At 41.7% G+C, this 12,728-nt stretch overlaps 1 long non-coding RNA gene across 1 annotated transcript; it reads left to right on the top strand.

Annotated features, from left to right (window-relative positions):
- Positions 1-1,125: 1,125 nt before the first annotated feature.
- LOC112643752 (uncharacterized) lies at positions 1,126-11,213 on the top strand. Its single transcript, XR_003125869.3, has 4 exons — positions 1,126-1,645; positions 5,631-5,748; positions 5,856-6,024; positions 10,773-11,213. It is a non-coding gene; the product is annotated as an uncharacterized LOC112643752 (long non-coding RNA).
- Positions 11,214-12,728: the final 1,515 nt, after the last annotated feature.

Raw genomic sequence — 12,728 nt, 5'->3', positions numbered from 1 at the left:
GATCGAGTTCTACATTGGGCTCCCTGCTCTGTGGGGAGTCTGCTTCTCTTTCTGCCCTTCCCCCAACTCGTTTTCCCTCTCTCTCTCTCTCTCTCTTCCTCTCTCTCTCTCAAATAAATAGATAAAATCTTTTTTTTTTAAATAATAAATGTTCATTTTAATGACTATGCAGGAGTTTCTATTTTCCCTTCTAGAATCATGCTTCCTACAGGCCCTCTCAGAGGTTTTTTCTCTAAGTTCCTCTTCACAAATCTGTTACAACCTAGTCACTCCAGCTCAGCAAAAGTGGGATTTAGGGTTATTTCCAAATCCCATTGGAGAGACAGGTGGGTACAGATGGGATAAAGAATTATGACATAGCATGAGAACTCTCACTCTGGGCCTCAAAGGAAAATAGACTTTCCAATAGCTCTTCTTACCGAATGTTATGGATTGAAATGTGTTCTTTCAAAACGTGTATGTTGAAGTCTTAACCTCCAGTACCTCAGATCATACATTTGAAGGAGGCTCTTTGTAGAAGTAATCAAGTTAAAATAAACGTATTAAAATGGGCCCTAATCCAATATGACCAGTGTCCTTGTAAGAAGGGGAAATTTGGACACGGACACGTACAGAAGAAAGATGACGTGAAGACAGGCAAGAGATGGCCATCTACAAGCCAAGGAGAGAGGCCTGGAACGGATCCCGTCTTCACAGCCCTCAGAAGGAGCCAATCCTGCCAACACCTCAATCTTAGCCTTCTAGCCTCCAGAACTGTGAAACAAATTTCTGATACGTAAGCACCCAGTTTGTGGCCCTTTGTTATGACAGCCCTAGCAAACTAACACACCGTAGGACTCCTGCTCACATACACCTGGATACCACGACCCATGGGGGTATATCCAGGTGCCATCTACTTCCTGAGTACTTACCAACCTTGGCTAAGTTAAAAAAGAGAACCAAGTGAATGCTCATTTAAATGTTGGGGAGAAGAATAGTAATGATGGCTAGCATTCATGAAGCACTTATTGTGTGAATAATGAAATAATGTTCAATGCAATAACGTGAATAATCACCGTTAGGTACTTTGCAAACATCATCTTATTTAATCTTCCCATCCACCCAGTCGAGGGGGGGGTACTTGTACCCTCAGTTGTGGAAATTGAGATTCAGAGATATTTATGTAAGTTGCCCGGGATCATACTTCTTCTCACAAGATTCACTGCCTACCACAACCTGTTCGTCTGTTTTGCTCTTCCATGGAGCATATCCCTTCTTTTGTTCCAGCATCCAGCCTACTCCACAGTTTTTCAACAATCCTGCCTCGTCCAGTGGTCACTCGTGGGGATACCATTTCTCTTGCCAGGAATTGGTGTAGGGATGAGTATGTGACACAGTTCTGGACTATGAGTCACAAGAGGAAGTTAGCTGGAAGGCTTCTAGAAAAGAGTTTGTCACTCTGGGAAGTAGTTCCCATTTTTGCTGCGGGATGTTACCTGACCTCCGCATGACGTCAGAATTGGGGCAATTGTTTCATAACAAGGGGAGTTCCCCCAGAGGACACTCTAAAGGTGGGAGGAGCCTAAAGGACAGGAGTGATGACGTCCCTTGTCTGGAAGCTAACCAACCCTATAGTGCTCTCCCTCTATGTGTACCATTCTGTGAGGTAAGAGTCTCCTGATTGTGTAAGACGCTTTTCATCATTTTCTCCCAAAATCACCCCAACATGCCACTTCTACACAGATGCTTTGATTTTCCACTATACAACAGTCTTCACATCATATTAAAAGAAACTAATAATGCCAAATTGATTGTCATGCAGAGTTTCAAAGACCTAACAGAGAGAAACAGCATTTTTTTCTTCTTGCAATAACATACACATAACATAAAATTTTCCATTTTATTGTAGCCATTTTTAAGTGTCCAGTTCAGTGGCATGAAGTACATTCACATTGTTGTGTGACCATCACCACTGTCCATTTCCAGAACTTTTTTGTCATCCCAAACTGAAACTCTGTATCCCTTAAACAATAATCCCCCACTCCCCCTCCTCCCAGCCCCTGACAACCACCATTCTACTTTCAGTCTCTATGAAAATGACTTCTCTGGTACCTCATGTAAGTGGAATCATACAAGATTTGTCCTTTGGTGTCTTCTTTTCCTTAGTCTAATGTCTTCAAGGCTCATCCATGCTGTAGCATGTATCAGAATTTCCTTCCTTTTCAAGGCTGAATAATATTCCATTGTATGGAATTTAATACATTAATTTATCTGTTAATTTGTCCATTCTTCAAATAAACATTTGTGTCGTTCTCACTTTTTTCCTATTGTGATTAACGCTGCTATAAATGTGAGTGTTCAAGTATCTGTACAAGTCTTTGCTTTCAATTCTTTTAATATATACCTAGAAGTGAAATTGCTAGAGGCAGCTGGGTACCTCAGTTTGTTAAGCATCTGCCTTTGGCTGAGGTCATGATCCCTGTATCCTGGGATTGAGTCCCACATCAGGCTCCCTGCTCAGCGAGGAGTCTGCTTCTCCCTCTCCCTCTATCTCTCCATCCTGCTTGTGCTCTCTTTCTCTCTCTCAAATAAATAAATAAATGAAATCTTTAAAAAAAAAAAAAGGCAGCCTGGGTGGCTCAGCGGTTTGGCGCCTGCCTTCGGCCCAGGGCGTGATCCTGGAGACCCGGGATCGGGTCCCACGTCAGGCTCCCTGCATGGAGCCTGATTCTCCCTCTGCCTGTGTCTCTGCCTCTCTCTTTCTCTGTGTGTCTCTCATGAATAAATAAATAAAATCTTAAAAAAAAAAAAAAAAGAAGTGGGATTGCTGGATCATCTGTTAATTCTATTTTTATTTTTTTGAAGACTATCCATACTGGTTTTTACAGCAACTGCACCATTTTACATTCTCACCAACAGCGTACAAGGGTTCCAATTTCTCTACATCCTTGCCAACACTATTTCTATTTTTCTTTTGTAAAAGGCCATTTGAATGGGTGTGAAGTAGTATCTCACTGTAGTTTTGATGTGTGCTTCTCTAATGATTAGCGATGTTAAACATCTTTTCACGTGCTTATTGGCCATTTGTATATCTTCTTTGTTGGAGAAGAGTGTGTTCAAGTCCTTTGCCCATTTTTGAATTAGTTGTTTGGTTTTGTTTTTGTTGAATTTCAGGCATTCTTTATTCTTCGGAGATTACATTTAACTAAAACTAATCATTTCCATGAGCTTCTAGATGGTCAGCTTCTTGGTTCACTTACCTCTGTGAAGGCTCATCTTTGCATTTCCCCAAAGCTCTAGCTCAACACTGTCATATGATAGCAACTCAAAACCTCTGTAGGCTGGCTGGCTAGATAGGTGGTGGTTGAATGCAGCAGAATCATATTTAGGAAATAGAAGATAAGGTTAGAAAAGTAATTTGGGTTTCAACTTGAAGATGTATCAGTTTGGTGGGAAATGGAAAGCAGAATCGTTTTTGAGCAAAAGTGTAATTTAGAAGAGCTGATGTGGCCTCGGTGTGTAGGAGGAATTGGAGGCAGAGATCCTAGAGGCAAGGGTCACAGCCAGAGAGAGCCCTAGGGCCTGTGAAAGTGATCGGGGCTAGAAATCAGACTAGCAGCAGCAGGAGTGTGATAATCATAATAGTGCCTAGCTCTTTAGTTACCATGCCTCTTCACACCACTATTTCATTTGCCCCTTCAATAATTCTGCTAGGAAAGTTTTATCGCCTTCTATAGAATTTGCAAATTGATTCCCAGAAAGTGTGAATGATTTTCCCCAGGTCAGAGCAATCGAAGGCCAGGTCAACATCAGCCCCCCAGGCAATGCTGTTTCTCATCCACCAGCACCATCTGACTACACTTTAGGGTCACTGGATAAACTTCCAAACAGTTGAGATGTCTAGGCTCCAACCCAGATATTCTGACTTAATTAGTCTGCAGTGACACATAGGTGAGGGAGTTTCTGAAAGCTCTGCAGGGATTCTGACTTGCAGTCAGGCTGAGAACCTCTCGAGAGGGGAAAGGGAGGCACAGTCGATGAGACCCAATAACTAACTGAAGAAAAATACCAATGTGATGCCCAGGTTTTTACCCCGAGAGACTACTCTTCCCAACAACCCCGTCTTACCAGTGCAGAATCATATGCCATACCTGCTACAGCTGCATTTGAGGTTAGAATAAATGGAAAATGGCTGCTTTTGGTAGGATCCCAAACAGCCATCCACAGGTGGTAGCAGGCAAGTGTACGACAAGGACCAGGGAGTGGAGGTGGACACCGTTAAAGGTAGTGATCTGGACAATGCCTCCTCCAATTGTCCCACAGACTTCCATCCAACGGCATTTAAATTGTGTCCTTAGAAGCATTCCACAAGAGACTTCCTCCTCTGGGTTCCCACAACTGTCCGTGTTAGTGGTCCATGGGAAGACAGTCGGTCCTGGAGGATGGCTGGCTGGGAAGAGGGATTTAGGAGCCAAAAGCATTTGAGAAGCTGGTGACCTATCCAGGTGGAAGAGATCAGCAAGCATTTGGATCTGAGAGACGGAACCGCTGAGGTTAGGTGTGGGCTAGATTTTAAAGCAAAGCAGGTAGAAACTGGTTAAAATGTAGATGTGAATGAGATCACCAAGGAATTCCATAAATAAAAAATATTCCAAATAAAAAATATTCCAAAAATAAAAAAGAAAGATCCAAGGACCAAATTGCAAAGAATGACTGCCCTTAGAGTATAGGCAAGAAAGAGGATCCACACAGGTGTCCCACAGTGTAGTGTCAGCCCACTTTACCTGCCTCCTCTCCTCCCCGTCTCTTACTTGCACCATAGATGCAGATCGTGGAGACGGTCCCTTGCCCTGAACATGACCTTCACTTTCCCATCTCCTAGTCCTTTCTTCTGAAATGTTTCTTCTCTCTTCTCCGTATGCACATATATGCCCAGTTTTCCACAAGACCCGTTTCAAATGCCATGCCCCTGTTTTGGAGGCTTTTACTGTCCTCCCGTGGGGGTATGACCTCTCCTTCTTTTAACCCTCATTTGCACAACTATGTAAAGTTCTTGTGCACTATAATGGTTACCTACTGCTGTGTAACACATTACCTCTAAACTTTTTTTTTTTAAAGATTTTATTTATTTATTCATGAGAGACACAGAGAGAGAAAGAGGAAGAGACACAGGCAGAGGGAGAAGCAGGGTCCATGCAGGGAGCCCAAGGTGGGACTCGATCCCAGGTCTCCAGGATCACACCCTGGGCTGAAGGCAGTGCTAAACCGCTGAGCTACCCAGGCTGCCCCATTACCCCCAAAACTTAGAAGCTTTTAAAAAAGCAAATATTTATTATCTCTCACCATGCCTGGGAGTCAGGAATCCAGGAGTGGCTGAGCTAGGTGGTTTAGGCTCAGGATCTCTCACGTGGTTGCAAAGTGTCAGCTGGGGCTGAGAGGGGCTGAGGTAGTGCCCCTGAAATCTTATCTGTAACACAAATAAGAATTGTCTGCCAAGGCAGGGGATCCAAAGTACATAAAAGAGTGTAGTATGTCTCCATACGTAGGTGGAAAGGACATAGCACCCCCACCCTGGTTAGAGGACCTGCCAGGTACAAATAACCAGTAAAGCTTCTTTTTCTCCTTCTCTGGTCCCCACTACACCCCACCAGAGGAACAAAACCTCTCTGAAGCCTCCACCTCCCAGCTTCATGGACACGGTCCTGGGATCCAGTCTTCTACCCTCAACACCAGATCTGCCAGGTTTTCCGTCCCACTCTTATTTTGTTGGTAAAGGCAAAAAAAAAAAAAAAAAAAAAAAGGAACGATGTAAAAGAGCCTCTACTCTGAGAATACAGCCATTACTCTGCCCTTTGCTCTCCACTCTTCCAAACCAGCCTTGGGATAAAGCTGACTTCTATCAAGCCACGTCAAAGACCCTCGATGTGAGCTCTGGAATTCAAGCCCAGTGCAAGCTCTTTAAAGTCATGGATCTCATCTGATCACACCTCTACACCTTCCTCAGAGGATGTCATTCAAGAAGTTTTTTAAGAAAATAAGGAAGAGGTGAGTAGTGAGGTGCTGGAGTTGGTAAGAGTAGCTGACACTTCTGAACACTTAAAAGTGCAGGGCAGGTGAGCTTGAGGACTACCATGAAGGAGTAGCAGCACTGAAAATCTATAAGGCTGGTAGGGATCCAAATGTATGTGTATACCTAGGAGGAGGAAGATCCTGTAGAGATCAGAAAGAAGTCTAGAGTTAAGAAAGAATTATATATTGACTAAAATATTTAGAAAGGTTGAGTTAACAACCGTATTTGTTTAAGAATACTAATTTGGGGGCACATAGGTGGCTCAGTTGGTTGGGCGACTGACTCTTGATTTTGGCTCAGGTCCTGACCTCAGGGTTCTGGGATGGAGCCCCATGCCGGGTCCACTCTCAGCAGGGAGTCTCTACTCCAGGATTCTCTCTGTCTCTTCATCTCCCTTTGCTCCTCCCTGCCACTCACAAGCACACAAACTCTCTCTAAAATAAATAGATGAAATCTTTTTTTAAAAAAAAGAATGCCATCTTATAGGTATCCATGGAATATACACACACATATACATACATGTACATTTATGTATGTATACACACACACAAATAGTTAAATACGTAGCAAGAAAAAAAGATAATGTCAATGAGTTCCAGATAGCAAAGATTATATAGGTCACATTCTCTTTGAACAATCAATTCAAATTAAAAAATAATAGAAGTTTAAACAAAAACCACTCTGCCATCTCACAACTAATACACATCCTCTTATGTTATCGTAAAAATACAAACTATTTAGAAAAAAACAAAAATTAAGACCACAAGTATTAAAACTTAGGGTATTTGGCTAAAATTGTGCCCAGAAACAAATTAGACCTTTTAAAAGCTTTCACTGTTATTCAAGAAAGGTTGAAAAAAGAAAATTTAATCATTTGTCTGTGGAAGCTAGATAAAGATTTTAGGATACCTAATATAAAGAAAAGAAAGAAAATAATAGAGGTAAAAAAAATCACAAAAGTTTAAAATTAGGGACTGGTCAACAAAGTTAAGAGCTTTATACATGAGAAAAAAAAATAGCCAAAATGGCCTATACCTGAAAAATTAAGTGAAAAAATAAAAACAACACAAATTTAGAATAGGTAAAGTATGCAACAACTAATATGGAGGGCAATCTGAATAGATTAGCATAGACTTGCATATGCAATACTCTACCATATTCAACTCTATGCTAATGAATTTCAAAATCTGGCAATTTTCAGAAAAAAATGTAAATTTCCAAAATCAAAACCAGAAATTCGGGACGCCTGGGTGGCTTATTGGTTGAGCATCCGCCTTTGGTTCAGGTTGTGATCCCAGAGTCCTGGAATTGAGTCCCGCATGAGCCGATGAGTCCATGCATCGGGCTCCCTGCATGGAGCCTGCTTCTGTGTCTCTGCCTCTGTCTGTGTCTCTCGTGAATACATAAATAAAATCTTAAAAAATAATACTATAATGCACTAGTAGAGCAATAATAACTATCAAAAAGCTACTTCCCAGCAAAGGCTCCAGAACCAGATCATTTACTAACAGACTCTGTCAAATTCTCAAGGAATAAGATTCACATTCTCCATAATTTGTTCCAGAGAATGTAAAAATGGCAATTACTCCATTCATTTCGTGATCTTTCCCTTTGCTTTCTTTTGCCCCTGTCTTTCGCCATTTATTTATTTTATTGGTCTTTTACACTCCATTAACCTCATATTCTATCAGACTTGCAGCCTCACCAAAGTGGTTTAAAGTATTTTTTGCTTCTGAGGAGTTTTGAATAGCCTGTGACACAGGTTTCTAGGTAAGAAGTAAACAAGAAAATTATTTTCTCATTCTTTTCAGAATCCAAAAATTTTTTTAAAGATTTTATTTATTTATTTGGGAGACAGAGAGAGAAAGAGCACGAGAGAAAGCATAAGCAGGGTCGGGGGGAGGGGGGAGGGTGGCAGAGGAAGAGGGAGAAGCAGACTCCCTGCTGAGGAGGGAGCCTAACGTGGGACTTGATCCCAGGACCCTGAGATCATGACCTGAGTCAAAGGCAGCTGCTTAACAGAGCCACCCAGGCAGGGAGCCTGCTTCTTCTCCTTCTCCCTCTGTCCCTTTGCCCCAGCTCAAGCTCTCTCTCAAATAAATAAATAAATAAAATCTTAAAAAACAAAAAAGGATCATCCCTCAGTAAACAAGTCAGAGTTATGAACAAATGAAGAAAACCACTAGGCTCCAGGAAGAAGGTTACCATTTTGCTTGGCACACTTGCTGGAAGCTTTAACAACCTGGAGACCTCAGAAATATTTCCAATCTGCAGAACTGTATTCACCAAGTTCAAGGGCAAAACTAGTGAAAGGAAAATTTTGCCACCATACTACTCTGTTGTGCTTCTTCCATGGAGGCAGGTGGGAGGAGTCCTTTCTCTACCCACCCACAAAGATTTGAATCCTTCCCAAGGGAAAGGGCCCAGTTTTGCTGAAAGCTTTCAGTTAACTCAATGCAATCAAAATCATTCATTTTCCAAGTTGTCAGCACCTGGAACACTGATGCGCATTCCCTTCCATCTGCTTCCTTTGAATTTTGTTGTTACTGGGGAATTAACTGCATTAAAATTAAAAGAAGCACATGTGCGCGCACGCACACACACTTATACACACTCTTGTGTGATGAAAGGTGCGACTTAACTTATTGTTCCTTGGAGCCCAGCACGGTAACTAGTACCTAGCTTTCACTTAATAAATGTTATTTGAAACTAAATCAAATCAAACTGAATTGAATTGAGCTAAAATCAAGGTATAAAGACAAAGCTATGGGAGCAACAGAGGAGAGAAATGTCTAAGTCTGCCTGGGAGCATCAGAAAAAGTCCAAATTAAAATAACACCAAATGTGTTTGGAGGAGTCAAATACACCATTTTGACAATGCAATTTAATTGCACGGAGCAAACATTTATTTAATTTTAATAATAAATGCTTACACATTTTTACACAGCATTTTAATCTTTGAAACCCTTCCAGGCACTAAATAATTGAATTTTCTAGATTACATTCTTCAAAAATCATCCACATTGATTTAATGTTCCCAACAGAGTAGTTAAACGAAAATGTAAACAAATAAAGTAGAGACAGCACAAAGCTCAGGACTCCTCTCTGCATTATTCGGACCACCCACCACCAAAGAGGTGGAATGAAGATGAGACAGACGGCCCTGATTCTGTCTGTGAGCAATGGGAGCCACCCATGTCAACATGGACACCAGGGTCACCTTATCATGCACACAAGGGAGATAACCAAAGAAGACACTAGGATCCTCCAGGCCCTTTAGGGCAAAATGATGACATCGAAAGCTCAATATGGGCTCTTCTTCTCAACACTCACTTTCTATAGTCACTTCTTTCCCCATAAACTAAAGAGCTTCTAGGAACTATGTTGCTCTTTGAAGAACTCTCTAATCACACGAAGTGAGGTTTCTACACTGGAATGTATGCGTGCTGTGATATAAGTGTCTGTAAACAGATGCTTAATGGGATTTTCTTGTTGACCTAAGTCCATCTGCAGCTTATTTAAGAAAGACTAGAAACAGGGGCGTCTGGCTGGCTCGGTTGGTTAAGTGTCTGCCTTCATCTCAGGTCATGATCCCAGGGTCCTGGGATGGAGCCCTGAGTCATCCTTGGGCTCATCGCTCAGCAGGGAGTCTATTTCTCCCTCTCCTGTGGTCCCCCAACCCCCAGCTCATGTGTGCGCGCTCTCTCTTTCTCAAATAAATAAATAAAATCTTAAAAAAAAAAAAAAAAAAGACTAGAAACAAAAAAGAGTAACTGGAGAAAGTTACCAAATGAAAGAGGGAAAGCTTCCTTCCACCCCAGGCCAGAAATGGGAGGGCACTCACAGGGGCTGGGGTTGTCTTCAAGAAGACAATGGGAGGCAGGTAAAATAAGGCAAAAGAAGAATGAGGGTACCATTCCTTCCCTGCTGAGTCTCTGAGCCAAGAGGGTGAGGCCACAAGTAGGGAAGGAAGAAGCTCTGGATTGAATGGGAGACTGAAGTTTTAATTTAGACTAGAGGAGGCACTTTAGCTCTTGAAAACAAGTCACAGTTATCAAAGCGATATTATTCTTATAACTGAAAGCCACTTAAAAGCAATGAGACATGCTATGGATAAGGGAGCAGAGATCTGGCAAAGCCATGAAAGGAAAAAGAAATAGCTCCATGTCCTGTTTGTATCCACTGAGATCATTCCATTTAATAAACTAGTTACACAGCCTTAAAACATCACCTCATTTGTCCTCACAGGGCCAAAGAAATATGCTCTTATGCAGCTGATTCTGTAAGCATCTGTAATGACCCAGTTGGCTTAACTACATGGTAATCCAAATAATTGTGCAAAAATCAAATAAAATAAACAGCCGCACGAGAAGTTGACTGAATGGCCGCAGATAGTTGTAACTTTAGACTTCTCTCCCTTTTTCCTCACAACTCTCAATAAAACTTAATAATAAAATTTAGACCAAGCTGTCATTAACATGACATTATGACTTGTCTGAATAATCAAAACCTGGCAGCCATTCAGTGTAATTGTTGTTTTAAGCAAACACTTTCCCACTCAGAAACAGGCCAAGGGACCAACCTCAAAGACTAGTAAGGACCAAGTTTAGCTGTAGAAACACATTTCAGCCTCACCTTCAAATGTCCCAGGCTTAAGCTACTTTTTATTTATTTATTTATTTATTTATTTATTTATTTATTTATTTATTTATTTTTTCGTAAGCTACTTTTTAAAAGGACAAGACGCATACGTGACAACAGTCCACCCAGATTATTGTGAAAATGGTCTCTTGATTTTGAATCACTGAGATGCCACGTTCTCATCCATTACCTGCAAGGAACCTGGAAGCAATCTCTCTCACCATGAGCGTTCATTTTCATTTCCACGTGTTGGAAGGGTCAGTCATCTAGACCAGAACAAAAAAAGAAAACAAAAAAATTAAACTGATCAGGAGATCACTGAATGAATCAACCAATAAAATTTTAGAATGCTTTGTGATTGTATGATAATGAAAGAATCTACAATGATAAAATGGCCCGCAATTTGAATTTACAATCCCTACTTACTTCATAAAGCCCCAGCATTTTAGAGGCGAGATTATCTTATCCACGAGGCTTCTGCCCGACTCATGTAAGAAGACTATCGTGGTTAAACTGGAGATAAAATGGGAGTTTTAATATGATTATAGGTCAGTGGTTTTTGAATTGTTAATGTATAAAAGACCCCAGAGGCATATGCTGAATATATAGTCCGTGAAAGACAAAATTAAATAAACAAAAAGCAATTTACAAGCTGGAAAACATTTTTTTAGTTCTCATGGAGCGTTATAACACATGTCCTCTAGCATCCAACTTAACAGGGCTGAGCTGACACCGCAGAAAGGAGGCAAGTAAATTAATTTCGCTTCATAGGCCCAGAACTAGGAGAAAATGGTTTGTGGAAAAAGCTTTTCAAAATGGAAAATATGAACCACAGGAGTAGACACTTGATTCCCGCAGGCATGGAAGTTCCTGAAGATGAGATTCATCCTAGTAATGTTACAAGATAATGAAGATGAGATATATTTATTTATGTGCTTATTTATGTTTGCTCTAGCCTAATTCCAGAAAGAATTGTAGTGAATGAGAAAATCCTAGAGACTAAGGGGGATATTTTCAATCTGGGTCAGGCGGTCATACTAAGTATGGTACCTATGAGGGGTCTTACACACGGCTTCCCCTGTAGCAGGTCAAGGATGACGTGGGCTGTGGCAATTCACTTCCCTGCTTTCTTGACCCTTGGCCCCTCATTACTCACTTAGGCCACCTATTTCTCACCCTGAGATGCCCATCTGATAACGGCTCTCCAGAGGAGAGAGATGCCCTTCCCCATCAGTGTCATTGCACACACTCCACGGAGACTCCAGGAAGAAACATATGCTTCTCCTTTGCAGCAGCCTAGAAGCATGAGAAATGTTGTCTCAGCTACTCCTCCTAGTTAATGGTTTGAAAACAAGAGACACAGGTGGATTTGGTTGCAAAACTTATCAGAAATGGTCATTACAGACTCTCAGATTCCCGGATTCTCCAGCGCTAACTGGATGTCCCAACAGTTCAATACGGTTCTGACACTAACCACCTGGAGTGGTTAGTACAAGACCACTCTCACTTCAAATGCCAGGTGTGAATGGAATGCCTCGGCTGCTCACCCGTCCCTCTGACTTGGCTACAAATTCTAGGGTTCTCATGTTCCCCTTGCAGTTTTGATGGTTATCTAGAACAACTCACAAAACCAGGAAAACACTATGCTTACTACTACCGTTTATTATAAAGAGTGCAAATCAACAGTCAGATGAAGAGGTACAGAGGGTGAGGTCCAGAGAAGCCCCAAGCACAGGAGCCTCTGTCCTCCTGCAGTTGGGGTGCACCATCCCCCTGGCACATGGAGGTGCTCACCAACTTGAAACATCCCTAGACTCATTGGGAGTCTGTACGAAGGTTTCGTCATGTCAGCATGACTGAATAAATCCTTAGCCATTGGTGACTGAATTCAAACTCCAGCCCCTCTTCCATCCTCAGGCAGAGTCAGAGAGTGGGGCTGAAAGCTCCAACCTTCTGATCATGGCTTGGTCTTGCCTGCCACCAACCTCCATCCTGAAACTATCGAGGGACTCTTCCCAAAGTCACCTCATTATAGCAG

Source organism: Canis lupus, chromosome 1, assembly GCF_003254725.2.
Source record: "Canis lupus dingo isolate Sandy chromosome 1, ASM325472v2, whole genome shotgun sequence".
In the NCBI taxonomy this organism is placed as follows: domain Eukaryota; kingdom Metazoa; phylum Chordata; class Mammalia; order Carnivora; family Canidae; genus Canis; species Canis lupus.
Note: the sequence above shows the minus strand (reverse complement) of the source record. Positions and strands in the feature narration are given on the sequence as shown.